Raw genomic sequence first — 27,728 nt, 5'->3', positions numbered from 1 at the left:
GGTTCACACTGGGGTGACTTGGGATCCGACTTGAAGTCGTGCCAAGTCGCGCTGTTGAGAAAAACAATGCAAGTGAATGGGAGCGGTGTTAATACACACGACTCGAGTCGCTCCTACTTCAAAAGAAGTTCCTGTACTACTTCAATCCGACTTGTAGGCGATTTGTACCCATTGATTTCAATGGAAGTCGCCTCCAAGTCAGATCCAAGTCTGATCCAAGTCTGATCACTGTCTTAACTGAAGCGACTTTCCAGGAAGATAACATACATTTCTCAGGCAAACCTCTCCCTCCCCCTCCCTCCCCTAGAGCTGATTGTTGTTTGATTGGCCACTGGAAAGTCTCCTGTCCTGGAGACGACTTCAATTCGTGTTGTAAATGCCCCAGATCGCCCTGTGGTTCATGCTCAAGTCGTGTCGGAGTCGCCTCTGAAAGTCATGCTGGAAGTCGTGTCGCCCTAGTGTGAACCGACTCTAAAAGTAATGTGTAGTACATGTTCGGGTTCACACAGGCGACTCGTCAGGCGACTTGGGTGCCTGACAAGTTGCGCTCCGTTCTGTACTATGGAACCGTTCTAATAGGAGCGATTAATGTCTCTCCAACTTAGAAAAAGGTTCCTGTACAACTTTGGGACGACTTCAGGGTGAATTACATCCTGTCCTGTGCAGATCGCCTTGCCGAGTCGCTTGCCAAGTCGTGCTGCCCCTGTGTGAAACGGTTCTTAAGCCTGACTTTCCTATCACCGGATAGAAATGTAACAAGGAGAGCTTTCCACCAGATGTCCTGCTCTTGGAAGTAACCCTGCTCTTTGGTAAAAGACAGCTGGAAATCTAAGCTGTGTGGGCTGAGCAAGAGAAATCAATAGATTTCCCATACCACGATAAACAGGGTGACTTGTAGGAATCTACACTCCTGGTTATTGTATTCAGAAAGCTGCAGCACCCATGGCTGAGCAGTGACTGCATCTGATTGGATGCAAATGCTGGTCAAATTTTCACCCCTCTCCTTCGCTTTAGAAATTTTATTGAGCTAGGTGGTGCTGACAGCAGTCAGTCTTTTGGCTAAAATGCCATTTTAGTTCTAGTCAAATTTTAGTCATCTGAATTGTTTTTGTTTTAATCGTGTATTAGTCGACTAAGGGCCCTTTCACAGGGGGCGGATAAGTAATGATCCGCCTCCGTGTGTCTGTAAGCTCAGCGGGGATCGCTTCGTAAAATCCCCGCTGAGCCGTCGGCTGACAGGGCGGTCCTCCGCTCTCCCCTATGGGGGGATCGGATGAACACGGGCCGTGTGTCCGTGTTCATCCGATCCGATTCGCAGACGGAAGAAAAAATAGGATTTTCTTCCTTCCACAAAATTGGATCTTTGCGGAGGTGGGTGATTACATAGGGACCAATGTATGTCCCTTTTTCATCCGCAAACAGATGGATGAAAAAGCGGACATGTGAAAGGGGCCTGAAACCTCCAGCATCATAAACAAAAATATTGCTTTGTGACAAACAAGTGCAACTTTAAAATATAAAAACAAAAAAAAAAAAAAAAAACCTGTTAACTTTATTGGCTGTGATACCATTGTACATATTACCTGATTATATAAGCCCTAACAATAACGAAACAAGTATCAAGTAACCGCTTTATAAATCAAACCAGGTTTTGTAAACCAGAATATTGCTTTTTGACATCAAATTTGATTTAGTTTTATTCATAGTTTTTTGACTAAACTGAGTTTTTAGTCATATTTTGGTCACCTGAATAGAAACATGATTTTATTTTCATTTAGTTTTTGTCACTGAAAACACACAGCTGATGAAAAACATGACAGTACTTTCAGCTACCAAATGAAAGCGAGAAGTCTTGTGAGTTTTTTTTTTTCCCTCTCTAAATATAACATGTTATACTTGCCTACTCTGTGCAGTTGGTTTTGTATCCTCCTCTTCGCGAGTCCCTCTTCTGTGATCCTGGCCCCTCCCTTTTGTTGAGTGCCTCCACAGCAAGTAGCTTGCTATGGGGGCACCCGAGCCGAGTCACAGCTTCCTGTGTCATTCCCTGTGACACGGAGCCTTCAGTCAGTCCCACCCCATCTTTTTTCTCCTAATTTGCTAACTGACTTTGATTGCAATGGGAGCCAATTGTTCCGCTGCTGTGATTCAGCCAATCAGGAGGAGCGATGCTAAGGCACTCGTGGACATTTCTGGAGGGAGATGGGGCTCAGGTGTGTATTAGGGGGGTGCTGGGGCGGCTGCTACACACATTAGGCATCTTATCGCATAGAATGCATTAAGATAAAAAACCTTCTGACTTTACAACCACTTTAACTAACTCTGGCTGACAGGGCCACCCATAGCTCGAATTTTGGCCAATTCAGCAGGAATCTCTCTAAATTTGAGCTGTGTATGGCTAACTTAAAGTGGAGGTTCACCCTTTAAAAAAAATTCTGACATCACACGGAGTCGAGCCATCCTACCGACAGAATGCCGGTGTTTTTTTTTTTTTTTTCTCAGCACATACCTCGTTATCACGATTTTCACCTCACGGCAATCCCGCGGGAGTGGGCGTTCCCAAGCACTGCCTGTGATTGACAGGCTTCCGAACGGCGCATACTGCGCATCACAGGTTGCCGACAGAACCCGAACGTCGGTGCGCAGGCGCCGTATAGAGCCGCACCGACATTCGGGTTTTTTCGGCAACCTGTGACGCGCTGTATGCGCCGTTCGGAAGCCTGTCAATCACAGGCAGTGCTTGGGAACTCCCACTCCTGCGGGATTGCCGTGAGGTGAAAATCGTGATAGAGGTATGTGCTGAGAAAAAAAAAAACACCGGCATTCAAACACTTCCCCCCCTGTCGCATAAGGAGCGTCACAAGTTGCCGAAAGAAGCCGAACGTCGAGTCGGCGCTATACGGCACCGACGTTCGGCTTCTTTCGGCAACTCATGACGCTCCTTATGCGATACACACATAAGCTGTTATCAGTGTTTTTTCTGGCTGTGAAAAAAAATCAGAACTAGTGTTCAGCTCTAACTGATAAAAGCTTAAAGGGGTTGTAAAGGTAAACATTTTTTCCCCTAAATAGCTTCCTTTACCTTAGTGTAGTCCTCTTTTCACTTGCCTCATGCTTTTTATTTTGTCCTTATTTCTTCTGAGAAATCCTCACTTCCTGTTCTTCTGTCTGTAACTCCACACAGTAATGCAAGGCTTTCTCCCTGGTGTGGAGTGTCGTGCTCGCCCCCTCCCTTGAGGGGGGAGGGGGCGAGCAGGAGAGTCAGGACACCCACTAACACACAGCTCCTTTCTCTATCTGCAAAGTAGAGATCGTCCTGATTCTCCTGCTCGTCCCCTCCCCCCTCAAGGGAGGGGGCGGCCATGACAATCCACACCAGGGAGAAAGCCTTGCATTACCGTGTGTAGTTACAGACAGAAAAACAGGAAGTGAGGATTTCTTAGAAGAAATAAGGACATTTAAAATCAAAATGGAAGGATGAGGTAAGTGAAGGAGGACTACACTAAGGTAAAGGAAGCTATTTAGGGGAATTTTTTTTACCTTTTACAACCCCTTTTAAAAATGCTGCTATTAGACATTTGAAAGCATTTTTTAGCCATAAGCTTTTGTGGGAATATAGTTTTGCTATGAGGCTAAAAAATACTACTGCAAAAAACACTGCAAAACGTTATTCTACAGCTAACGCTACTGGCATTTTTAGAAAGTCCTATGTGCACGAGGCCTTTATGGTTGTGTTCAATTCATACATTTTCACACTGTATGTCAAGTTCCGTCAGAGCAACAGGGACTCATTAATGACATAACTGCTGCAGGATGGGAGCCAAAGCGCACTGAAGGAAGACCTGTCGCCCACATCCGGAAACCTGGTCGGATTTGTCGACTACTCAACTGTACAGACCACCAAAATAATACATACTGCCTCCAGTGGATTTGACCAAAATAGTCACATGACACAATAGGTGGAGTGTGGAACAATACCGCTAGCAGCTGATAAAGGGGTTAATACCGCCCGCAATGCGCCTCTGCAGAGGCGCATTGCGTGCGGTATTGCCGCGGTTTCCCATCGTTTTAAATGGGAAGGAGCGGTATACACGCCGCTCCTCTCACCGCTCCAAAGATGCTGCTGGCAGGAGATTTTTTTTCTCTCCCGCCAGCGCATCGCCTCAGTGTGAAAGCCCTCCGGTTTTTCAGGTGGTAAAGCAGCGCTATTTTTAGCGATGTACTGCCTGAAAAACTCCTCAGTGTGAAAGGGGTCTAAGTCTTGTACGCTTGATGGTCTCAGCAGACCTGGATCACTGCATAAAGGATCTCCCCAGACGGTGGTGGTTGTTCCAATCGGATGGGATGGATGCCACAGGAACTGGACGGATGAGACTTCCAATGCAGGATGTAGATAGAGAACTCCAACGGACTCACAGAGCAATGGAAAAAAGATGGAGCGTGTACAAAAAAAAAAATCATTATTCAGGCCTGCCTAAGCCTGCATGATATCTACAGTGCCTTGAAAAAGTATTCATAACCCTTTTGTACATTGTCATGTTACAGCCAAAAATGTTAATGTAATTTATTGGGATTGTATGTGATGGACCAACAAAAAGTGTCACAATTGTAAAGTGAAAGAAAAATGATAAATGTTTTTTCAATTTGTTTTACAATTTAATATGTGAAAAGTGTGGCGTGCATTTGTATTCAGCAACTTGAATCAATACTTTATAGAACCAGATTTTGCTGCAATTGCAGCTACATGTCTTTTTAGGGTATGTCCGTCTTTTTGGGGATGTTTCTACCAGCTTTGCACATCTACAGTGATATTTTTGCCCATTCTTCTTTGCAAAATAACTCAAGCTCTGTCAGATTGGATGTAGAGCATCTGTGAACAGCAATTCTTAAGTATTGCCACAGATTCTCAATTGGATTTAGGTCTGGACTTTGCCTGGTCCATTCTAACATATGAATATGCTTTGATATAAACCATTCCATTGTGTATCTGGCTGTATATTTAGGGTCGTTGCCCTGTTTGCAGACTCTTAACAGGTTTTCTTCTAAGATTGCCTTGTATTTGGCTCCATCCATCTTCCCATCAACTCTGACCAGCTTCCCTGTCCCTGCTGAAGAAAAGCATCCCCACAACATGATGCTGCCACCACCAAGTTTCACAGTGGGGGTGGTGTATTCAGGGTCATGTGTAGTGTTCATTTTCCACCACACAGTGTTTTTCTTTTAGGCCAAAAAGTAAAATTTTGGTCTCATCTGACCAGAGCACCTTCTTCAATGTTTGATGTATCCCAGACATGTATTCTTGCAGACTGTAAACGGGGCGCCTTATGGCTTTCTTTCAACAATGGCTCTCTTTTTTTCCACTCTTCCAAAAAGGCCAGATTTCTGGAGTGCACGACTAACAGTTGTCCTGTGGACAGATTCTCCCACCTGAGCTGTGGATCTCTGCAGCTCATCTAGAATTACCATGGGCTTCTTGGCTGCTTCTCTGATTAATGTGCTCCATTCCCAGCCTTTCCGTTTAGGTGGACGGCCATGTCTTGGTGGTAGGTTTGCAGTTCTGCCAAACTCTTTCCATTTTCGGATGATGGCTTGAACAGTGCTTTCTGAGATGCTCAAAGCTTGAGATTTTTTTTTTTTATAACCTAACCCTACTTTAAACTTCTCCACAACTTTACCCTGGATCACTATCTACAGTATACAGCCCTGGACCACTTTCTACAGTATAACTCTGTGCCTACTGATCACTTTGATGTGCAGTTTTCATCTCTGGATTATTCTTATAAATCGGTATACAAGACATTCACCAAACCTTTATGGCAGGTGCATTTTCCTAGTGCTTGTGTTTTAAAATGGAGATGGTTTCACCTGCTTTAAATGTGTAGTGAATGTCAAATGAATATCGGGAAGTATTCTAGGTGTAAGGTTGCTCCCCAAACTGGACCTTATAAAACGGGTTGTTACAGGTTGTCGTGATGAGTCATATAAGCACATTTCGAAAATTCTGACTATTACTGCAATCTCATGAGATGCTGCAGATGTCTATGGGAGGATCACAGCTAATAAACCATTGCAGCAGTGCGGGTGATTGGAAGACTATGTGCAGGTTAGATTTTTTTATTTTTTTGTTGAAACAATGCTACAGTAGCCCATGAAGACTTGTCTCTTTAGGTCCTTGTTTTATTTTTTATAGTAATAAGAAAGGTCATTGGTGTTAGAAGACATCAACGTTAATGGGAAGATATTGTACAAGGCGCAGTCATACATCACTTTCCATCGTCGCATTCATATTGGCTTAACAAGAGCACATAGGAAACTGGATCTCTCATCAGTAGCTGACGGTGCATTAAATCTCTGTAATGTGCACTTCACATAAATCTCCATCTGTGCCATATGATTCTTAATCTTAATGAAGAAACGCACGAGTGAAGCAATAGGAAGTTTTCCTTTGCCCTTTTATTTGCTAGAAAGCAGGTCAATTATTTATTTTTGGTTAATGGATAACTGCTTATGAGGAATATCTAAGTAAAGTCAGACATCCGCATCTTCTGCCACATTCTGTGTCCGTGACTCAAAGCAGAGAAGAGGCTTCAGCTGACGGCAAGGAACCTACAATTCTCAGACTGAGGTCTGCAATGGGAACCTTTTTGCTCGCCTTTTTTTTTATGTATTACGGAGTAATCTGAAAAGTTTATGCTCCAGGCAAAACACATAAGACATATGTTTTTTCTGTCAATGGATTTGTATGTCTGACAATACAGTTCTGATATTTACACAGCCATGTCAGAGCATAGCCAAACTAGTGACCTGACTTTCTCTAATGCAACTAATTTCAACTAGGCCCCTTCAGCCTGTTATTATACGGGGTATGCCTGATGGTTCCCTGTGGCCCACATATCTTCTAAAACCCTGAAAGCAAGTGAAAATAATCAGCACTGTGGGTATTTTAAAACCCTCACAAAGGCCAATTTCTCATATAAAGAATCCGCAGCCAAATTTTACAGTAAAATACAGCCCTGCCTCAAATATAAATGGTGATGGTTTACCCTCTAAGAGCACCTCAAAAATTCTGGTTCTCCAACAGCAAGAATAAAGGGAAGCTTCCAATGACTGCGAATAAAAGACCAATGAAAATACTCTAGAAGAGGCTGCATCAGCAGTGTGGTTGCCCTCAAAGGACCGATCAACTCTCTAGTACCTATGTAGGTGGCTATGCTTCACCTTGCAGGGATATTGTTTTCTCTCGGATTCTGGAGATCTGTCCCTGCCGTGTTTGTGTCTGTCAGATTTGGGAGCCGCTGAGAACTAAGCTATCCCTTGTAAACACAGAAGGCTTCATGTGTTTAAAAGTGACAGATGGGAGCAAGACCGGAGAGTGAGAGCCAGAGGTGGCAGAATAGAGTTCTGCCACATTCCGCCTGGAAAACTTGGTGCGATGCAGTGGCGGTGCGTCCATAGTGGGCGCAGAAGCGCCGCCCCCTCTCTCTCCTGCACGGCCACTGAAAGTCAACAATACATAGATTCATGCATTGCATAAATCTATGTATTGTCACCGGCGCCACTGCCGCCCATTATTCAGATGGCCGACTCTGATAAGCTTCCCGATTATAGCCTGTGGACTGTGATCGGCTTCCAAATAGTTAACCAGGGGACGCACAGGGTATGCGTTGCCTGGTTAACACTGACACGCATTTCAGCCAATCATGTTCACCGGGTCTGGTTACCGGTAACGTGATTGACTGAAGCGACATCGAGGGCAGGAGAAGACATCGTGGAGGGAGGATGGCTGACCCAAGAAAGGTAAGTGCCGGGCGGGGGGGGGGGCAATCTGGTGGCATTTTACGGGGCAAACTGGTGGCAATTGATGGGCACAGTGAGGCTGCAATTGATTTATTTTTATTTCCGTGCTCTAGAAGATCTGGATATCTTTTGTGCAAATTTCCACTGAACCTGGAGTTCTTCTTTTGACCTAAACGAGAAAGACAGTTTGAATAGATTCAGAGCAGACTGTATCAATAACATAAGGACAGGTTCTAGGCTCTTGGTTACATTATGAACTACACACATTTATCAGCTGATGAATCACTTTATATTCCAAATACAATTATAATTTTCATTTCCTGCGTGCAATAGAGTGGAATGCTATGATCATTGTGACAAACAACTGTAAACTTAATTGGCTTATTACAGCGACAAAAACAAATAAAGCAGAAGTAATTCAGCGCTGTTAATTTTCTGATTACTGCTTTAGGCTGCATTCACACCTGAGCGACAAAACGCCCGACGCCGGACGCTTCTGCCGCTAGAGGGGAGAATTCCCATTGCTGTCTATGGAGATGGTTCACATCTCATAGACGCCGAACGCCTGTCGCCTGAAAAAAGTCCCGGACCCTTTTTTTTCAGGCGACATTGGCGTTTGTCCATTGACAGCAATGGGAATACTTTGAAAAAAAAATAAAAAATTTAAAGTTTCACACCCGCGGCAAAATACGCCGCTACCGCCGAACGCGGCTGTCGCTCAGGTGTGAATGGAGTCTTAGAGTACCCTGTTGTCTATAATTGTAGCCAATCTCATCTTGGTTAGTTTTTGAAATTAGCCTGTTCCTTCTTTCTTTCTCAGCATCTTCCTCTTCTCTATTTGACAGGCTACAAGATGACAGCAATTTAGTTACTTTGTTTCCTCTGCTGTCAGTGAAATAGCCGGAGACCCCTCAGTCATTTCACCAGCCGGCTTATAATATGCCCTTGTCTCTTGTATTTCCTTAACAGGATAATCAGCAATAAAGCATCAGAATGCCGGAAAACCGAGCTCAACAATTTATCTGAGAAATCAATATGATTATTTTTAATCTCCCTCTTATTTTTTTGATGTCTTGTTCCCATGAAACATCCTGCGGCATCCTAAATTAATTCAAAAGCATTTCAGCAGATTAATTGAAGAGAAAAATCTTTAAGGAGACCAGTCAGAGATAAACTTCTGAAAAGGCTAGTCCTGTCATGCTGATCTTCGGCTTCTTTTGAGCAGCAGTCCCAAATTGTGTTTTGTTTGAGTAGCTGAAACTGTTGGACAGGTTTAGCATTACTAGCAGTTTTTTGAAAGGTGTCAGCAATTTCTGCCTCCATATTTTTTTGAATGGAGTAAAATCAAAGTTATGAGAACTGAACAAGTAAGTGATCATTTTACAACAAATCTGCCCTGGATGTCGGACACCCCAACTTTGCTTCATTATGTGTGTGATCACATTTTCCTATGTGCAGTCCTTTGTCTTCCCCGCACCCCCTGCAGCATCTAGCTCACAGGTGTTAAACACAAGGCCGCGGGCCGAATCCGGCCCTCCATGCCATTTCATGTGGCCCTCGCATCTCTCCTGCAGCTCCAGCCCTCCTCTGGTCCTGCTCCAGACCCTTACTTTCTGCTTTCAAGCAATGCATCCAGCTTCTTCCCAGCAGCAGCATAAGGAAAGGGGGGTGCACTGTGATGTAAGGGAGAGTGGACGACTCAACTTCTGATGGTGGGGTGGCTCTTGACATCTAATGTAAAGGGGAGGGAATGCGCTGGACATCTAATCTTCCAAATACAGCCGGCCCTTTTGAGGGCAATCATAATTCTGATGCGGCCCCCAATGAAATTGAGTTTGACACCCCTAAATTCTAGCTAATAACCAGCGTTTCTGGATTTGGCTGTCATGGAACGTCTAGAACAGCGCTCAAAGATTACATTTTTACTGTACAGGGCAACTGGAGTTAATAATGCAAGTGTGCCATTTTATTTAATCTTCTTAATAGCTGGCCATAGATCGTTAATACAGGCCAGTAAGGTGGATTGGAGGATTGTATTCTGACAGCAGGACTGTTCTGCTGTCAATGTACAACAATCGGTGGCTGCAGCTGGCTGACCAAATCCCCATTCCTGTTCAACCACAGTGACCATATATGGTTTTAAAATTAGGCTGGTCCCTGCTGAACCAGCCAAATTTTGATACATGTATGGCCAGTTTTACATGTTAGGGATGACTGTAGGCAACACATTATGCATTTTCCATGTTTAGCAATACAGTCAAACCTTGGTTTGAGACTAACTTGGTTTGAGAGCGTTTTGCAAGACAAGCTAAATTTTGACTTGATATACAAGCAATGTCTTGATATAAGAGTAGCGTCATGTACTGATTATAAAATAGAAGAGAGGCGCCTCTAAGTGTGGCAATATGGTTACATTTAATGAAGGTACAACATTTAGAAACTCACATGGCTGATTAAAACGGGCACATCTAAGTATGCAGGCATCTGGGGTAAAGTTGTCCACATAGACCATCCTCCGCACCACCATTGACATAGTCCCTTCCACGCTGCGCTCCATGAGTGGTTCAAGCCTCGCTTTCGGATCACTCTATTGCAGGGTAGTCTTCCCGGCCACGACGGCAGACTGATAGCGGTGAGAGCCGGCGGTGTGGAGGACGGTGTCTCATCTGAAGCTCGAGCTGCTGAGAGAAATTTCTCTCAGCAGCTCGAGCTTTAGATGAGACAGGAGGGATAATATATTTTCTTTACTTTTCAATAAGTTGGTTTTATTGGTTAATTTCATTCAGGGATTTCCCTGTAATATATATCCCTCCATACTATCTGATATCCGGATAGCCTTTATGTTTATATGTTTTGTATATATTTTTTCTTCATTGTTGGTATGTGGAGGCTGCCCTGCTGGTCTCAATATACCTTATAGTTGGTGAACCGCACTGCAGCCAATCTTTTAATAATATTGTTCCTTATCCAATCAAGTTCTTCCATTATATGTATTATTAATATTTAATTAAATTTTTCTACTTTTGAATAATCATTTAGTCAGGTGTATTTCCTTATAGTCCTACATAACTAAGCTCCCTTTCATGCTGAATAAACTAAATTATTAATGCATCTTAAATAGAAAACTCTCTTAGATATATTTTTACTCCAAAAAAAAATCTGATTTTAACCACTTCATTTCCGGCTTGTAGGGAAATGACGTCCGCAGATGGGATCCCCCATCCTGGGCAGGTGTCATATGATGTCCTTCGCTTCCCACCGATACAGGGGACACGTGCGACTGCCGCGTCACTAAGAAACCAATGCGCGTGCCCAGCGACTGCGATGTCCGCCGGGCACTCGCGATCGCTCCTGACAGAGCAGAAACATGGATCTGTGTGTATAAACACATAAATCCATGTTCTGTCAGGGGAGAGGAGACAGAGCGTGTGTTCCTAGTATATAGGAACACTGATCGGTCTCCTCCCCCAGTCAGTCCCATCTCCCCACAGTTAGAACACACAGTGAGGGGGGGAACACATTTAACCCCTTGATCGCCCCCTAGTGTTAACCCCTGCCCTGCCAGTGACATTTTATACAGTAACCGGTGCATATTTATAGCACCAATCGCTGTATAAATGTCAGTGGTTTCAAAAAAGTGTCAAGTTTGCAATCTTTCTGCCACAATGTCCCAGTCCTGATAAAAATCGTAGATTGCCGCCATTACTAGTAAATATAAAAATAAAAATGCCATATATGAATAACCTATTTTGTAGGCGCTATAACGTTTGCACAAACCAATCAATATACGCTTATTGCATATTTTTTTTTTTTTTTGTTTTGTTTTCTTCTTTTTTTCCAAAAATACTGTATGTAGAAGAATACATTTCGGCCTAAACTGAGGACATTTTATTTTTTATCTTTTTTTAAATTGGGGATATTATAACAAAAAGTAAAGTGTTTGTTTTGTTTTTTTTGCTTTTTAATTGTCGCTCTTTTTTTTGTTTTATAGCACAAAAAAAATGCAGAGGTGGTCAAATACCACCAAAAGAAAACTCTACTTGTGGGGGAAAAAAAAAGGTCATAATTTTTTTTTTTGGGTACAACATCGCGCGACCGCACATTTGTCAGTTAAAAAATATCGCAAAAAATGGCAAGTCAGGAAGGGAGTAAATCGGGGATCCCCAACCACTGGGCCGCGGCTCACTACCGGGCCCTGGCCCCTCATCAGCCGGGCCAAGGGTGCAGCAGGCCACATGACAGAACAAGGCAGGCGGGCGGATGACTGAGTCGGGTGGATCAGAGAAGCGAAACAAAAACTGTAAAATGCCTGAATCCAACTGGGGTAAATAACACACGTGCTGATGTGTTGATTTGTCCTAGTAGGATGGGATCCTCCTATTAAACAAAGTGACTAATTGCATAAAAGCTGGGGATGTTGAGACTAGAGGCCCCAACAGAACATTTGTAGGTGAATCAACCACAAAGAACCATCAGCTCATGGAGCTGATGGTTCTTTGTGGAGCTGATGGTTCTTTGTGGAGCTGATGGTTCAACATGGAGCTGATGGTTCTTTGTGGAGCTGATGGTTCTTTGTGGAGCTGATGGTTCAACATGGAGCTGATGGTTCTTTGTGGAGCTGATGGCTCTTTGTGGAGCTGATGGTTCTTTGTGGAGCTGATGGTTCTTTGTGGAGCTGATGGTTCTTTGTGGAGCTGATGGTTCTTTGTGGAGCTGATGGTTCTTTGTGGAGCGGATGGTTCTTTGTGGAGCGGATGGTTCTTTGTGGAGCTGATGGTTCTTTGTGGAGCTGATGGCTCTTTGTGGAGCTGATGGCTCTTTGTGGAGCGGATGGTTCTTTGTGGAGCTGATGGTTCTTTGTGGAGCTGATGGCTCTTTGTGGAGCTGATGGCTCTTTGTGGAGCTGATGGCTCTTTGTGGAGCTGATGGCTCTTTGTGGAGCTGATGGCTCTTTGTGGAGCTGATGGCTCTTTGTGGAGCTGATGGCTCTTTGTGGAGCTGATGGCTCAACATGGAGCTGATGGTTCAACATGGAGCTGATGGTTCTTTGTTGTTGATTCACCTACAAATTTTCTGCTGGGACCTCTAGTCTCAACATCCCCAGCTTTTTGAATCAGAGAAGTGGGCTGGCGAGCAGAGATGACATCATCTCTCTTTGCCTGCACCGCATCACTGCTCTTCCACGCTCACAGTGCGGGCTTCTTCAGTGTCGGAAGTGCGGCAGGGAGCAGAGAGATGTCACCCTCCCTGCATCTCACTCTCTCTGTGGCAGACAGCACTCTGGTGGCAGGCAGGCGACATTCCTCATCTGGTGGCAGGCAGCGTAGCAGGCGACATTCCTCATCTGGTGGCAGGCAGCGTAGCAGGCGACATTCCTCATCTGGTGGCAGGCAGCGTAGCAGGCGACATTCCTCATCTGGTGGCAGGCAGCGTAGCAGGCGACATTCCTCATCTTATGGCAGCTGGTCCCCAGTGCTAAAAAGTTTGGGGACCACTGGAGTAAATTCTTCCAAGAATCTTTGTCAATTTTTATAAACTCCTTTTTTTTTTTTTTTTTTTAACTATTGAGGAATATATTTGAATTAATAAATGGTTCCTGAACTTTAGCTTTACAAAACGTAAACATCACAATGCACAGTGCTGCAAAAGCAAGGGTTGCATATGCAGTGATCTGTAATGATCAAATATGGCTGCCCCGTCTACAAACAAACAAATATAAAAAAAGTACAATTATGTTCACACAATTCCATAAAACGAAATAATGCAAAGACTATACCTTTTTTGTAAAAAGACTGTATTGTATTACAAGGAAAAATCCATCTTCTTTTCAACATTTTCTTTATAGTCCCTCTTCTTCCAGACTAGTAATCCTCCTGATGGCAGGTTATAGCAATATGACAATGGGTGACCGCCTCTGGAACTTCACCAAGATGAGAAAGGCACTTAAGATGCTTGGCAAGGGTTTGATGATATGAATGGCAGAGATGGCACCATTCATGTCACAGAGCTGTGAACCAGGAAATTTGATTTGTCGGCCAGTTCTGGGTCACCTTGAAGTATGTCCCACAGAATGAACACTGTCACAGTGCGATTGTTCCTGGTGCTAGTAGTGATACTACTTAGAAATGTGTTGCTTGTAACTGTAGTGAGTACAGCAGCATCATTTTGATGGAGAAATAGCTGCAATCTGTTTACAATCTAGATATTGTTATAGAATGAAAAGTCTACAATCTAGATATTGTTATAGAATGAAAAGTCTACAATCTAGATATTGTTATAGAATGAAAAGTCTAAAAATAGTTCTAATGACATCTGTGCATGTCATCTGTGTACCTGTCCTGACACATCACCTATTGGACTAGCAGTAGTTGATGGAATGTATAGCTATATCGTGCTTAAGACCAAAGGAAGCCACTTTGTCTGAACCAACACAAAGATCATCCACGGTTTGAGGTGGTAGGATTGGCAACATATTTGAACAAATTATTATTTATTTATTTTTTATCTCCTCGGACTAGATGGATATACTTAGTGTTACTAAACCCACAACAGTAAAATCGGTTTGTATATACAGTAAAATATGCTTATTATACTCACTGGGGAATCTCTGCATTGTGTAAAAAGGCGGTCTTATCCGGTATTCTCGGATCCTCCCCCAAACCATCTTCTGATGGAACAGAGCCTTGGGGGCACTCTGCACATGCTCAGTTTGGTGTGTGTTGCTAGAGAATTTGTATTTTTTTTATTTATTTTTTGGGAGGTTGCATGTGAAGAGCACAGGGCTAATCGGCACTGTCCAGACAGAGGGTCAGGGGTCATGCAGCCTCATAGGACAGCCAGAGGAGAATGAAAACTCCTACAAGCTTTAACCAGACACTGATAGAAGCCTGTTATATACTGCTGATGAGAAAAAGTGTTTGGCAATTATTTTTATAAATATAAACTGCTAATTTCCATGTTCTGTGTACTGTGGGAGGCCAGATATAATGAATGCAGGGTCCTGGGTATAGTAACACAAAATTAGATTTTCCTAATCGCGGTTAAAGGGTAACTCCACTTTTGTTGGAAAAGAAGTTGATTGTAGCGCTGTTGTGTGTTTTTTTTTTTTTTTTCCGTTGTGTTTTTTTGTTATCCTGTTAATAATCATGTTAATCTTGCTCTGTGCAATGATGGCTGATTGCTTGCTAGGGAGGCAGTTGTGTGCACTTAGGCCCCTTTCACACTGACAGTCTGCAGTTTGAAGGCCTGAAGGCTTTTACACTGAAACGGTGCACTAGCAGGACCGCTCCAAAAGTCCTGCTAGCCGCTTCTTTGGAGCAGGGTGTTTACCGCTCCTCCACCGCTCCTTCCCATTGAAAGCAATGGGAAACCGCGATATTAACCCCTTTTTCGGCCTCTAGCGGCGGTTAAAACCGCACCGCTAGCGTGCGAATATCGTGGTAAAAACAGTATAGCAGCGCTAAAAATGGCGCCGCTGTACCGCCAGCGCACCTCCTGCACCCAGTGTGAAAGGGGCCTTACTTCTGTGGCACATTCTGCCATGCAGAGCGGGTCTTGGCCCCGCCACCCCTTCCCCCTCTTCGCTGGCTGTTGCTGTGTCTGAGCCAATGAGGACAGGGAGAGCAAAAAGAGCCTCGACTTTAATGCACATCACTGGATCGGGCTCAGTTATGTATTTGGGGGGGGGGGGGGGGATAAACTGCATGTAGAAGATTGCTGAAAAAAAAGCCTTCTGCTTTTACAGCCACTTTAAAGTAGAGTTTCAGGCTTTTTATGTTTATTAAAAGTCAGCAGCTACAAAAAGTGTAGCTGCTGACTTTTAATAAACAAACTTGCCTGTTCCACGGGCCAGCGATGTGGCCGCCTGGAGCATCGCTCCTCTCCACCGGCACCTCCGTTGACACTCTGGGCACCCGGCTGTGGCAGGGCACGCACTGTGCTGTGCTCTTGGAGTGGACATGCGATCTTCTGGGACCTGTCGTGTGTCCCAGAAGATCGCCTAGAGGGAGCGGCCACTGAGGTGGAGAGGAGGAATTGCCTAGGCAGAAGGAGGAAGTGGGACAGAAAGTCCAACTCCAAACGAAGCCCCCACTCCCCCCCCCCAAAAAAAATGACATGCCAAATGTGGCATGTAAGGGGGCGAGGAGTGCTTAAAGCGGAAGTTCCACTTTAGGGTGGAACGCCGCTTTAATTGCTTCTAAAAAGATGTGAACACTTCAAGTGCATCAGCTGATTAATAATGAAAAAGTCGTCCTCATTCAGATTCACTCTGTACATTGACATAGAAAAAAAGACGGCTACCTCTTCAGAGCAGAAGCAGGTAGGAATCCAATGTTAGTTGAAAAAATACCTGCAATGTATTTTGGTCACCTATGAGGGAATGTTTTATAAAAAAAAAAAAAAAGTGGCGTTACACTTTAAACTAATTATGGCATTAGGGTTATGTGGCTTCTTTTTTATTTTGAAGTAGGAAATGAAAGGTCTTCAAGGCATAAGAAAGCCTAAAAGAACATCATGTATTCTTTGCATATATTTTTTAGAAAAAATGTACCTTATGGTTACAATCCAGATTGTCATTAGGATGCCACAATGCCCACTTATCTATTAATCCAATCAAACAGTGGAGGCCTGAGGACCTCAAACTCCCAAGGTGCACTTAGACAGCCTTATGCAATGTGTGTACAAGAAGTTCTAGAGATCTGATTCTGTTTTATACTGTATATCCTAACCAGTGGCGACTGGTGTTAGTTTTTTTGGGGGGGGGCAGCAAACATTGCCTCGGCAGAAGCCCACGGTTGGGTCGGTGCACTTACCCTATTCATGGCATCACGGGCGGATTCCCCTGCTCTCATTTGGGGGTATCGTGAGCGGCTTCTCCTTCCCTCTTGTCGGCGGCCATTTAGAACGCTTCTCCTTTCGGCCAATCGAGAAACGGGTCTCAGACCCGCTTCTTGTTTGGCGGAAAGGAGATTCAGTGTGTGAATAGTCAATATTCATTCGCTATTCTCACACAGCTGGGTGGGCTCCAAGCACATTCTCTGCACCTCAAGCCCACCCTATTATGGCTCTGGCTCTAATCGGTGCTTCAAAAAAACACCCATCCCGCATTGGAATTCATGCATCCATCGTCCTGAAAGGGGACCGGATGCATGGATGGGGGGGCAGGGCCCTTAATATACGGATCGCCCCTGATACTAATATTTTACAAAATTTTTCCTTTTTATCTTGATTCGTTTTTTTTCTGTCTAGCCTTATGTATACTACACTAGCAGTTTAATGATGAGGCTATCGGTGTATGTAATAGTGTTCCACATGTTACGATAATTTACAGCGTTTCTGTGGAGGTGTTTTGTGTTTGATCGGTTCTTGGCTTTAGGCAATGCAATACTTAATATTCCATACAGGCAGGGAGGCTAACTCCTTCCATCCCCACAGTTACACCATCCTGGAGCACTGAGTGCTTAGAATCAATCAATGTAACAGCAGCCTATGAAATGCAATTGCTTTTTGCTTTCTTCATCCAATATTGTTACAGTATTATCCAGGGATCACTGTAAAGCTTGCAGGTTATATATGCAATAGTGATTTGTCTACACATAAATCAAATAACAGAATAAAAAAATAAATCTGTCTTCTGTTTAACTTGGTGCTTGTGACAGTCCTTTTAGATGCCTTTTTAAAGGAGCAGTAGCATTGGTTTGCAAGTAGAAAGTAACCTGGATATGTTGAAGGGCGTAACAACCTACATTAAGGCCCCATTCACACGTCAGCGGTTTGCAGCTCAAAGCTCCAAAACGCTGGAGGAGAAAAAAAATATGCAATTCTCTGTGGAGTTGGTTTACATCTCCACTAGAAGTCACCTGAAGCTCAAAACCGTTCTGGAGCTTTTTGGGATTAACTAGTGTTTTTTTTTTTTTTGCTATTCATGAAAAATTGCTGCGCAAATACCGTGTGACATAAAAAGTTGCAATGACCAACATTTGATTCCCTAGGGCAGTGGTGCCCAACCTTTTAAACAGCAGGGGCCACTTAAGCGACTTGGTAACCGGTCGCGGGCCACAATGAGTGGAGTGGGTGGATGGCAGCCCACTCCGCTCTATAGAGCTCACTCTACTCTCAGCACGCCAAACTCCCAGGTAATAGAAGTCTATGGCTCAGTGCCGGTAACCCACAGGTGCACCTGTGGATCAGTTTGAAAGCAGTCCAGTAACCACTGCAGAACAGATATGCCCATATATGCACTGTGATTTTAGTAATAACTTGCCTTTAATAACCGTATTCTATTCTATTTTATTCCATCCCAGAGCAGGAGGTCGTGGGCCACATCAGAGGGCTCCGCGGGCCACTGGTTGGGCACACCTGCCCTAGGGGGTCTGCAAAAGAAACACTTTTAATGTTTGGGAGTTATATATATTTTTTGCAAATCTCCAATCTTTTAACCTGAATATCAACCCCTAATGCTAAACCATAATATTAACCCTTAAGCTAATAAAATAAGTAAATAAATTAACCCGTAACCCCTTACAAAAAAAATTTAATTAATAAAAATGGATGAAAAAGCTGAAAAACATGGCAACAAATGATGAAACAAATATAATTTTTCTCTATGGGCTAATAGAAATAAAAATGATGTGTAATGTGGGGTAGCGCAGCCTATGGCCCCTTTCACATTTGTACGACTTAAAAGTCGTGCGACTTTGCCACGATTTTGGATCCGTACTACTTTGCCACAACTTTGGCATTAACCAATAAAAACATACATGGTGTGAGGTAATTCCTTGTCCTGCCATAGTTGTTTTCAGTTCCTGTTTGCTTCCTGGTTGTTGTGGTGTGTTGTGACAGAAAATGTTTGCTACTCAATATATTGCCACAGCAGTTGTCATTGCTGCTGCAGCAGTAGCAGTGCATGAGGAAGAAGAGGAGGAGAAGTGGAGGACAAGGACATCTTCTATTTTTTTTCTTCTTCTTTTTTTTTTGGGCTGTTTGGAGCGCATTGTTCCTGAAGGAATAACCAGGAAGTGAATGTGTGCTAAAAAAATGTGCTTAGGAGGGGCTACTATGTTGAAAGGATTGGGTGTGACAAGGGTCAAAAAGCTGCTTGTGCTTACAAAATCGTACTGAAATCATACTGAAGTCGTGTCTATTTTATTCAGGTACGATTTGCATGCTACTTGAGGGTTTAACATTGAGGTCTATGGACATCAACTCGCATGGAAGTTGGACCAAAGTAGTGCAGGGACTACTTTGAAGTCAGGAGGACTTAATATGAATGGAAGTCATTGGAAATCATGGAGAATGACTTGTCATGCAATTTTGCAGTCCAAAATCGTGGGGCAAGTCATATAAGTGTGAAAGGGGACAGAAAACAAGTTGAATGAAATCGAAACAGTGTATACAAATACTGTGTGTGTATATATAATAAACTTTGCAGTGCACTTCCACCTCAGTGAGACAATATCGTGCTCACAGAACTCTCACCTCATAAAGGATAAAAATAAGCCTTTAGTGATGTTTCCAAGGCCCTCCAGTGATCCCCACTTTCCATAGATTCCCAGGGTACCATGGTGCTGGTCCCTTTTAAGATGCCAATGGTCCCTTAATACCTCCGCTGCATCCACTCAGCAACATGTTGAGATAAAGCATAACAAGCCTCCCATAGTGTAAAACCGTATATACAACACTTTGTTAAAATAGGAAAGAATCTTACATTAAAACAATCACAAAAGTGCATGTACTGATGTAAATACTCAGCAAAACATGGTGTCCCGCATCACTTCTGGTCACGTGACTTTATACCCTGTTCATCTCCATGTTTTCTGTGATATCTCAAAGAGCCCTCCTAGTTCTTGGACTACAAAATGATTACCTTTTATTGTGTGGTGATCTGAGTGTACAAGTCGTTCAGTAGTTTAGCAAAAGCAATTGGACAGGGCCGACACTACTCGGTCCACAAAAAAGCTGTACTTTGTCAGCCCACAAGAAGGGTTGCAAGCTGAATCTTTCTGGCAAATCCAAAGGTATTTTTCTGTACTTGCATGGTCTTTTAAAGAACAAGTTAATCTTTAAAAAAAATTACACATTTTTTTTGCAGATAAAAAAAAGTGCATTTACTAATTATTTTTTGGATGAGCCTGGAAGCCATTAAACCTGGGATAAGCAGATCATGGGTGCAGTGCACAGGGCTTCTCACTTCTCACTCTATGAACTACCTAGAGAGCTTAACAGTGCAGTAGTTGTAATTCATTAATTCACAGAACTCTGATTCGCGTGGCAGTTTTTCAAATAGTGACAGCAGGTGCGGGGAAAAGAACCCTGGCCCACTGTAGCGAGGGTGGGATTGGGGAGTGGCTGCAGCAGTGGGAACCCCAAAAATGGTTGGAACATGTAGCATGTTCCCAAAGATGAACTTGTCCTTTTAAAAGGGATAAAACATGCCAATATGGTACATGCAGAATTTCGCCGATTTTTTTTTTAAGATGCTAACAGGCAACAATGTCAAAACGGATACTTTCATTAACCAACCCTTTGAAACAGGATATTCTACTGGACTTGCTGCTTTATTTTACTTAGGAAAATTCTTATTGTATGAGTGCATTTTCTCCACAAGTTATGGAAACTTGGTTATGTCTATATGAAAGTGTAGCGCTGTTCCATATTGATGGGAGAGTTTTTATTCTCTTCACTGCCCCTTCTGATAGTCCCCTGTTCTGTGGAGTCCCTCAAGGGTCGGCGTTATCGCCGCTCCTGTTCAACATCTATCTGAGGCCTCTGCTATATATCATCCGCCGCCACAACCTATCTTTTCATGTCTACGCTGACGACACCCAGTTCTACATTCCTCTGCCCAGGGATGGGGGGGCACAGATAACTCTGGCCACCTGCCTGGAGGAAATTCAAGCCTGGATGGGGGCCAATTATCTTATGCTCAATGGCTCCAAGACTGAGTGCATGGTTTTATGCAATCAGCCATGGTCGGGCGGTTTCCCTACCTGGCCGGACTCGTTTTCATCGGTCCCAGTGCCAGTCACCCAGGTCAGGGATTTGGGAATCATCTTGGACGAGAGATTGACGCTACGACCACAGGTAAACCAGGTGGTGAGTTCTTGTCACTTCCACTTGAAACTCCTGAGGTCGACTTTTCGCTTCATTGAAGAATCGCATAAGATCTCCATGGTCAATGCCATTATTGGAAGTCGATTAGATTATTGTAATGCTTTGTACCTGGGTTTACCTAATAACATCATGCACAAATTACAGCTTATTCAGAATGCCGCTGCGAGGCTACTCACGGGTGTTGGTCGTCGTGACCACATCACGCCATCGCTGAGAGCCCTGCATTGGCTACCCGTGAAGGAACGGGTTCTGTTTAAGACTGGATGCATGGTGCACAGGGCTACCCATGGCAAGGGGCCAGTGTACCTGCAGGAAAAATTCACCAAGTATGTGCCCAACCGTACCTTAAGGTCGGCTAATTTGGAAACTTTGGTGATTCCTAAATTTCGTAAGAAAAAATGCGGAGGGAGGACGAGTGCGGTCCAGGGAGCACAGTTTTGGAACTCCCTGCCTCTAAAATTAAGGCTTGAGAATGATCTTTTTAAGTTCAGGAAGCTTTTAAAAACTGAGCTTTTCAGTCTAGCCTATGGAATTACATAGGTTTTTATAGTTCTTTGATCTGCTACTATTTTAAATTTGATCTGTTCCGCTGCCTGTGTGTGTTTTTTTGGTTGTTGCTGTATTGTTGTTCTCGGCGCATCGAGGCCTACGGGTAACTGACTGCGTTTTGTACTTTTTTGTACTTTTAAGAATTTTAATAAATAAATAAATAAATAAATAAATAAGCAGTCTAGAATTGTGATTCCAAGATCCTTGCAAGTCTATTGTCCAGCAGCAGGTGATGACATGGGTGGAAGAGACGGGGTAGAGATTTTGCTTTCTTTTAGCCCTTGCCCATTCAGTGCAATGCATAGAACATGGTCATGTGACCACAGAAAACTTGAGAAACGGATATTAAGAACTCTGCTATCACACATCATTCAATAAAGAATATGCATTGATTGGTAACAACCACTAAAGCCTGCAGATTTCGCTTTAGCACCCAGCCCCTGTTGAGGTTTCAAACATTCACGTTTTGGGCATTTTTGTAGGACATGAAGAAATAGGCTTATATTTTGCTTTATTTTCGCAAAATCTCTCTTTTTTTTTTTTTTCTTTAGGTTTTATTAGACCAGTTCCTTTTAAACGTTTTCATACATTTTACTCATAGATAAGCTCATTAGTCAGCTGCTTCTCATTTTTACTATCCAATCACAGGGATGGGGCAGGATCAGACCTGTAAGTTTTCCTTAGCAGCAATGAAACTATCGGGTCCTCTGTCACTCCAGACAGGGCTGTGTAGTGTGGCAGTGCTGTGTAAATCTTAGGAGTTGTAAACCCCAAGAAAAAAAAACCTGCAAGACACAGACAAACTGAGCTAGTATGCATATATTTACCTTGGAACAAAGCCCTCCAGCGGCGCCAGCACACCAATGAGACAGCTGACCTCTTCCCCCGTGATTCTAACGGGTTTGCTCCGGCGCTGTGAGTGACCCGAGCCACGATCACGTCACTCCCGCGCCTGCACCCAGGAGCTGCCATTTACGTTACAGGCTCTGGAGCTCCAGCACAGTAAGCTGCACCTTTACAAAGCATGTGCCGATGACGTCATCAGCTGCACGTACACCACAGTACCTACAGGCAAGCCTTATTATAGATTAACTGTAGGTGAAATTAAAAAACAAGACTTTAATTCCTCTTTAAAACTAGATGGACAGAAAAACCGATAAGACATATGGCTGTAAAGTCACATGTATTAATTAATTAGATTTAAGTCCCTGTTTCAATAGTGTGTGTGTGTGTGTGTGTGTGTGTGTGTGTGTGTGTGTGTGTGTTTTCTTAACATTATAATGCCAAATACCTTGTTTGCTGAGCCCTGCATCCTGTCATGTGACTTCCCTCTGCTTCCCTTCCCAAGTGAGTGAGTACAGTGGGAGGGACTGAGATTTCCCTCTGATGAATGCAAGCTAGCAGAGGGAGGTCACCTGTATGCGCAGCAGAGCTTTGCAAAGAAGGTATTTAGCGTTATAATTTGGTTAAACACACACACATTGTACTGGACAGGGACCTAAAACGGAGAGGATCAAAGTAATTGATGCGTTTGTTACCCCAACACTTCATATTCCTGATATGTGCCTGCTGTACCGTGTACTTGTATGAGAAAATATCCTGTTCTCTTTGTATTGCATCATTAATGCGAAATCCCTGGTAATCCTACCAGTCCCCTTGCTTTCCTAATAAAAACTGAACATACTAAGCAGGAGAGCACACATGGTCAGTTCTCTAGCTATACGGGAAACTCTGTGTACTTTGTCCTGACACCCCCCCCCCCTCGCTGCACAGCTATTCACTGGGAAAGCTCAGTGTGCTGCTGCTTCTCCCTACCTCCAGCTCTTATGCAGCTGAGAACAGAGGGAATGTGATCACTTATAATAAAAAAAGAAGGCATTTATAATGTGTTTTTATGTTTATACAAAAACATTTCTATTTTGAACAATGTGTTTTACAAGGTGATCGTTTACAATTACTTTAATACATGTTTTTTTTTACTTTTACAAGCACTGGAGCAGCTGCAGGGAATATAATTACATAGGCAGGAGAGGAGATGGCTGGATGACAGACATGTAAGCTGACCACACTATCAGATCAGCTATGATAAACGTGGTCAATTTACAGAGGGGAAGGCAGGATCAGTCAGGTATTGTACAACATAGAAAGGGACAATTGACATGGCAAATGTGCTGGGCTATATCTCGCGCCTTAACTGGACAGGAGCAAATTTGATTGTTTTTTGGGTTACAACCTCTTTAAAAGCAGCTTTCCATTTTACTCACCAAATTGTTTGTAATTTTTGGTCAGCCATTGTAAAAACCACACACTGTCGACGGCTACTTTTGCAGCAATTTAGATTTTTCATTTCTTTGGATTACAGCAGTTTTTCTGATTACCTTTTTTGTATTTTCAGAAACTGGTTGATACGGTGTAGCATAGTTGTGCTACACTTTATTGCAATGACTGTACCATAGAAGGCTTTAGCCACTGAAGTAATAAATCACACTTACTGTGCCCGAACTTGGACTTAGGCCTTTCAGGCAAGCAGGATTATCAAAATAAATGTCTTTCCTGATTACTTCACATGACCATTTTAAGATAAGTGCTGTGTAAGTGGTGCTGATGCTGGTCATCTGTACAACACCGCTTGAAACTGATATATTACCAGTAATATCCATGAAGGAAAAATATCCATCTTTCATGGCTCTCGGCCACAGCAGGACCTTCTCTGATGATTTTTTTTATAACACATGGCTTTCCTGCAGACCAGCACTAAGTAAATGGACTGCAAACCTACTGTGACTTAGATTGCCTGATTTATTATGTAATGATTGGTGCAATGTTGAGCAGCTCTACAATTCTCTATCTGTAGGATTATTTATTTAAAAAAATGAAGACAATTTCGAGCATAACTTGAACATGCCATTTATTTCTAGCCCTCCCAAACTTTAGCTCTTTCTATCGTGGGGTTATGCAGTGCTCATTTTTACTTTTGTCGTTTTAAAGTAAACTCGCCTCAAATCCAGACAGCTTGAATTAATACTCAGGAAGAAATTTATCAGCAGTGGATTTTCTTGTGTGCTTGAAAATTTAAGTTCATTGAGAGTAGCCTGGCTTTTTGTTTAAAGGCTCTTTTTTTTTTTTATTAACAAACATGTTATACTTGCCTCCTCTGTGCAGTTGGTTTTGCACAGAGCAGCCCAGATCCTCCTCTTCCCGGGTCCCTCTTTGCTGCTCCTAGTCCCTCCTTCCTTTGAGTGCCCCTCAGCCAGCTGCTTGCTACAGGTTGTCATCCGAGTCGGTGCTTTGTGACACAGAGCCCTGACCTGGCCTCGCCCCCTCTCTTCCCTGATTGGCTGACTGCCAGCTGTGGGAGCCAATAGCGCCGCTGCTCGGTCACAGCCATCCAGTACACTCCTGATTGACTGAGGTGATCATAAATATTGCTAGAGAGAGAAAGAGCTTAGGCATGTAATTGGGGGGGGGGGGGGGGGCGCTGCTGCACACAGAAGGTTTTTTATCTTAATACATAACATGCATTAAGATTAAAAACCTTCTGCCTTTACAAATCCTTTTAAGAGTCTTGGTTAACTCTGCCCTCCACCACCTTCTGCCCCTCATATTGAAATGCCAATAGGAAGGCTAAAAAAGGTAGAAGGGAGTAAGGCCAAGCTTGCTAATTACAGGGAAACAGAGATTTTACTTAACCACTTAAGACCCGGACCATTATGCCTTTTAAGGACCTTGACCCTTGCGATTCGGCACTGCGTCACTTTAACTGACAATTGCGCGGTCGTGCGACGTGGCTCCCAAACAAAATTGGCGTCTTTTTTTGGTGGTATTTGATCACCTCTGCAGTTTTTATTTTTTGCGCTGTAAACAAAAATAGAGCAACAATTTTGAAAAAAATTCAGTATTTTTTACTTTTTGCTATAATAAATATCCCCCAAAAATATATATAAAAAAAAATTCCCCTCGGTTTAGGCCGATACGTATTCTTCTACATATTTTTGGTAAAAGAAATCGCAATAAGCATTTATCGATTGGTTTGCGCAAAATTTATAGCGTTTACAAAATAGGGGATAGTTTTATTGCATTTTTATTAATAATTTGGCGGACACATCGGACAATTTTGACACATTTTTGGGACCATTGTCATTTTCACAGCAAAAAGTGCTATAAAAATGCACTGTTTACTGTGAAAATGACAATTGCAGTTTAGGAGTTAACCACTAGGGGGGACCGTAGGGGCGCTCGCGACCCCATGGCTGGGCTGAAAGAGACACGTACAGGTACGTGATTGTGCCCAGCCATGCCATTCTGCCGACATATATCGGCGTGAAGGGGTCCTTAAGTGGTTAAAATGTTGGCAGTTTTGCTCATTTTTACATGTGTTTTTTTTTCCCTCTAGGAAGCTTTCTTACTATGCACTTTAGTATAGTCTATTTTAGTGAGTGTTTATTTTGAGTTAATACAGCGTTTGCATCTGTCTTTATCATTTTTACAGGCACACGCTTGAATATTTTTTTATTGTATTAAATATAGATCATTTTAAATTGGCCACTAGGGGGAACAAACGCCAAATTTTCAATCACTCTGTGCCTCCTTTCTTGAAGTGTCAATAAACCCACATTATAAAGAACTATCAATAAACACTGACACGCCGTTTATACTCACTCAGTCACTATGAATTCTGTATGCCGTAAAAAAAAAGTTGGTTGATCCTGCTGTCCTATTTGGTCCAAGTCCCCAATTTAGCTAGGGATTTTGCAGAGCAGTGTTGGCAGCTCTGCACATGCTCAGTTTTCAGGGAGTTTCCTCCCTATCACATCTGAGCAGCCTGTGTGACTACAGATTCACACCTGTGGGTGTATACACAGTGGTAAATGGCAGCCCATTGCCCCCATTCTCCTCCTCCATGCCCACTTACCAGCTAAACATAATGGGGGCAAGATAATACATGTACATTTAATGGACGCTTCACGTCCTCTTATTCTAAGAAACAGGCTGGAGGGTCATGACACATTTTGTTGGCTTTCTGCCAGTCAGACTGTTATTGCAAAAAAAAAAAAAAATACACAAAGATTTTATTTTAGATTTTTTTAGATATATATATATATATATATAATTAATTTGTTTGACAATTAAAAAAAAAACATTTATTTATACTTTGTATCCCAAAGGCTGTTTTTTATATTAACATGTGACCAGTAGCAGAGGACTAGAAGATCCTCCTGCTTATGTTTTCCTGCAGACAGGCTGGGAAAGATCTGGGTCATGTGACAACTCAATATCGATTTTGAAAATGGTAGTTAGCTTATTATTTTTTTTAATAAAATGGCAGTACTATAATCCATAGACAGAAATGGAAGGGATGTTGTAAATGAAACTGTGTTTTTTTATTATAACTTTAACAACTGTTAATATAGAATATTGAACACCAGGGTGGATTTGATTTAAATCACTAGTAAAACGACTTGATTGAAATCGACTCTATTTAAATTATTTTTAAAGGGCAATTGTTATCTCTGTTCTGCAGTAGCTCCTCCTTCATTCAATTTAATGGGACGGCTGGTGTTGCAGCAGCAGGTGAGTGGATGCCTGACAACAGGCGCTGCCATGATAAATCTGGAAATGACAGGTGCTCTTTAAATGCAAGAACTCAATCATACAGTTTGAAGTGTACATAGTATACATGAAATTGTGTGACTGCATCGATGCAATGAATGTTATCGCGGCTTGGATTCATTGATTGAGTTTACCAAAAATGTAAATATTGCAGAATATACAGTCTCATGTTAAATAACTAAGCTCCATTTCATGCTGAATAAACTAACGTATTAATGTATCTTAAATAGAAAACTCTTTAGATGGATTTTTGCTCTAAAAGCATTTTATAAAAATTTGATAAAAAATCTGATTTAAGATTAAAAAATATGTTGTGTGTTTTTTTTTTTTTTTTTTAAAGCATTGATTTTTATCAACCCTGTTGAACACACAGATGGGAAATTCATTTTGGTCAGTTGTCCAACTCCGTAGCTTTGCATTGTGCAGAAAAGCAGTTGGACAAAACCGCACTATAACCAGAGCCTGCATATGAAATTGGCAACTATTTTTAATTTTTTTCAGTTTTTGCCTTGCCAAAAGCGGAAGAAAAATGCATGACTATTAAATCACATGGAACTCTTCACACCGGTCAGTTGCTGGGTCCATTGTGCTTTTAACAATCATGCATGCTGCCTTTTTGGTGGATATTTGTGCCATAAAAAATGCACATCCCCATTAAAGTG

At 42.7% G+C, this 27,728-nt stretch overlaps 1 protein-coding gene across 3 annotated transcripts in view; it reads left to right on the top strand.

Moving 5' to 3' along the window:
* Positions 1-27,728, top strand: part of MCC (MCC regulator of WNT signaling pathway) — a 415,517-nt gene that overhangs the window by 238,982 nt on the left and 148,807 nt on the right. The gene's annotated exons all lie outside the window — the stretch shown is intronic.

The sequence above is a fragment of the Rana temporaria genome, chromosome 1 (assembly GCF_905171775.1).
Source record: "Rana temporaria chromosome 1, aRanTem1.1, whole genome shotgun sequence".
In the NCBI taxonomy this organism is placed as follows: domain Eukaryota; kingdom Metazoa; phylum Chordata; class Amphibia; order Anura; family Ranidae; genus Rana; species Rana temporaria.
Note: the sequence above shows the minus strand (reverse complement) of the source record. Positions and strands in the feature narration are given on the sequence as shown.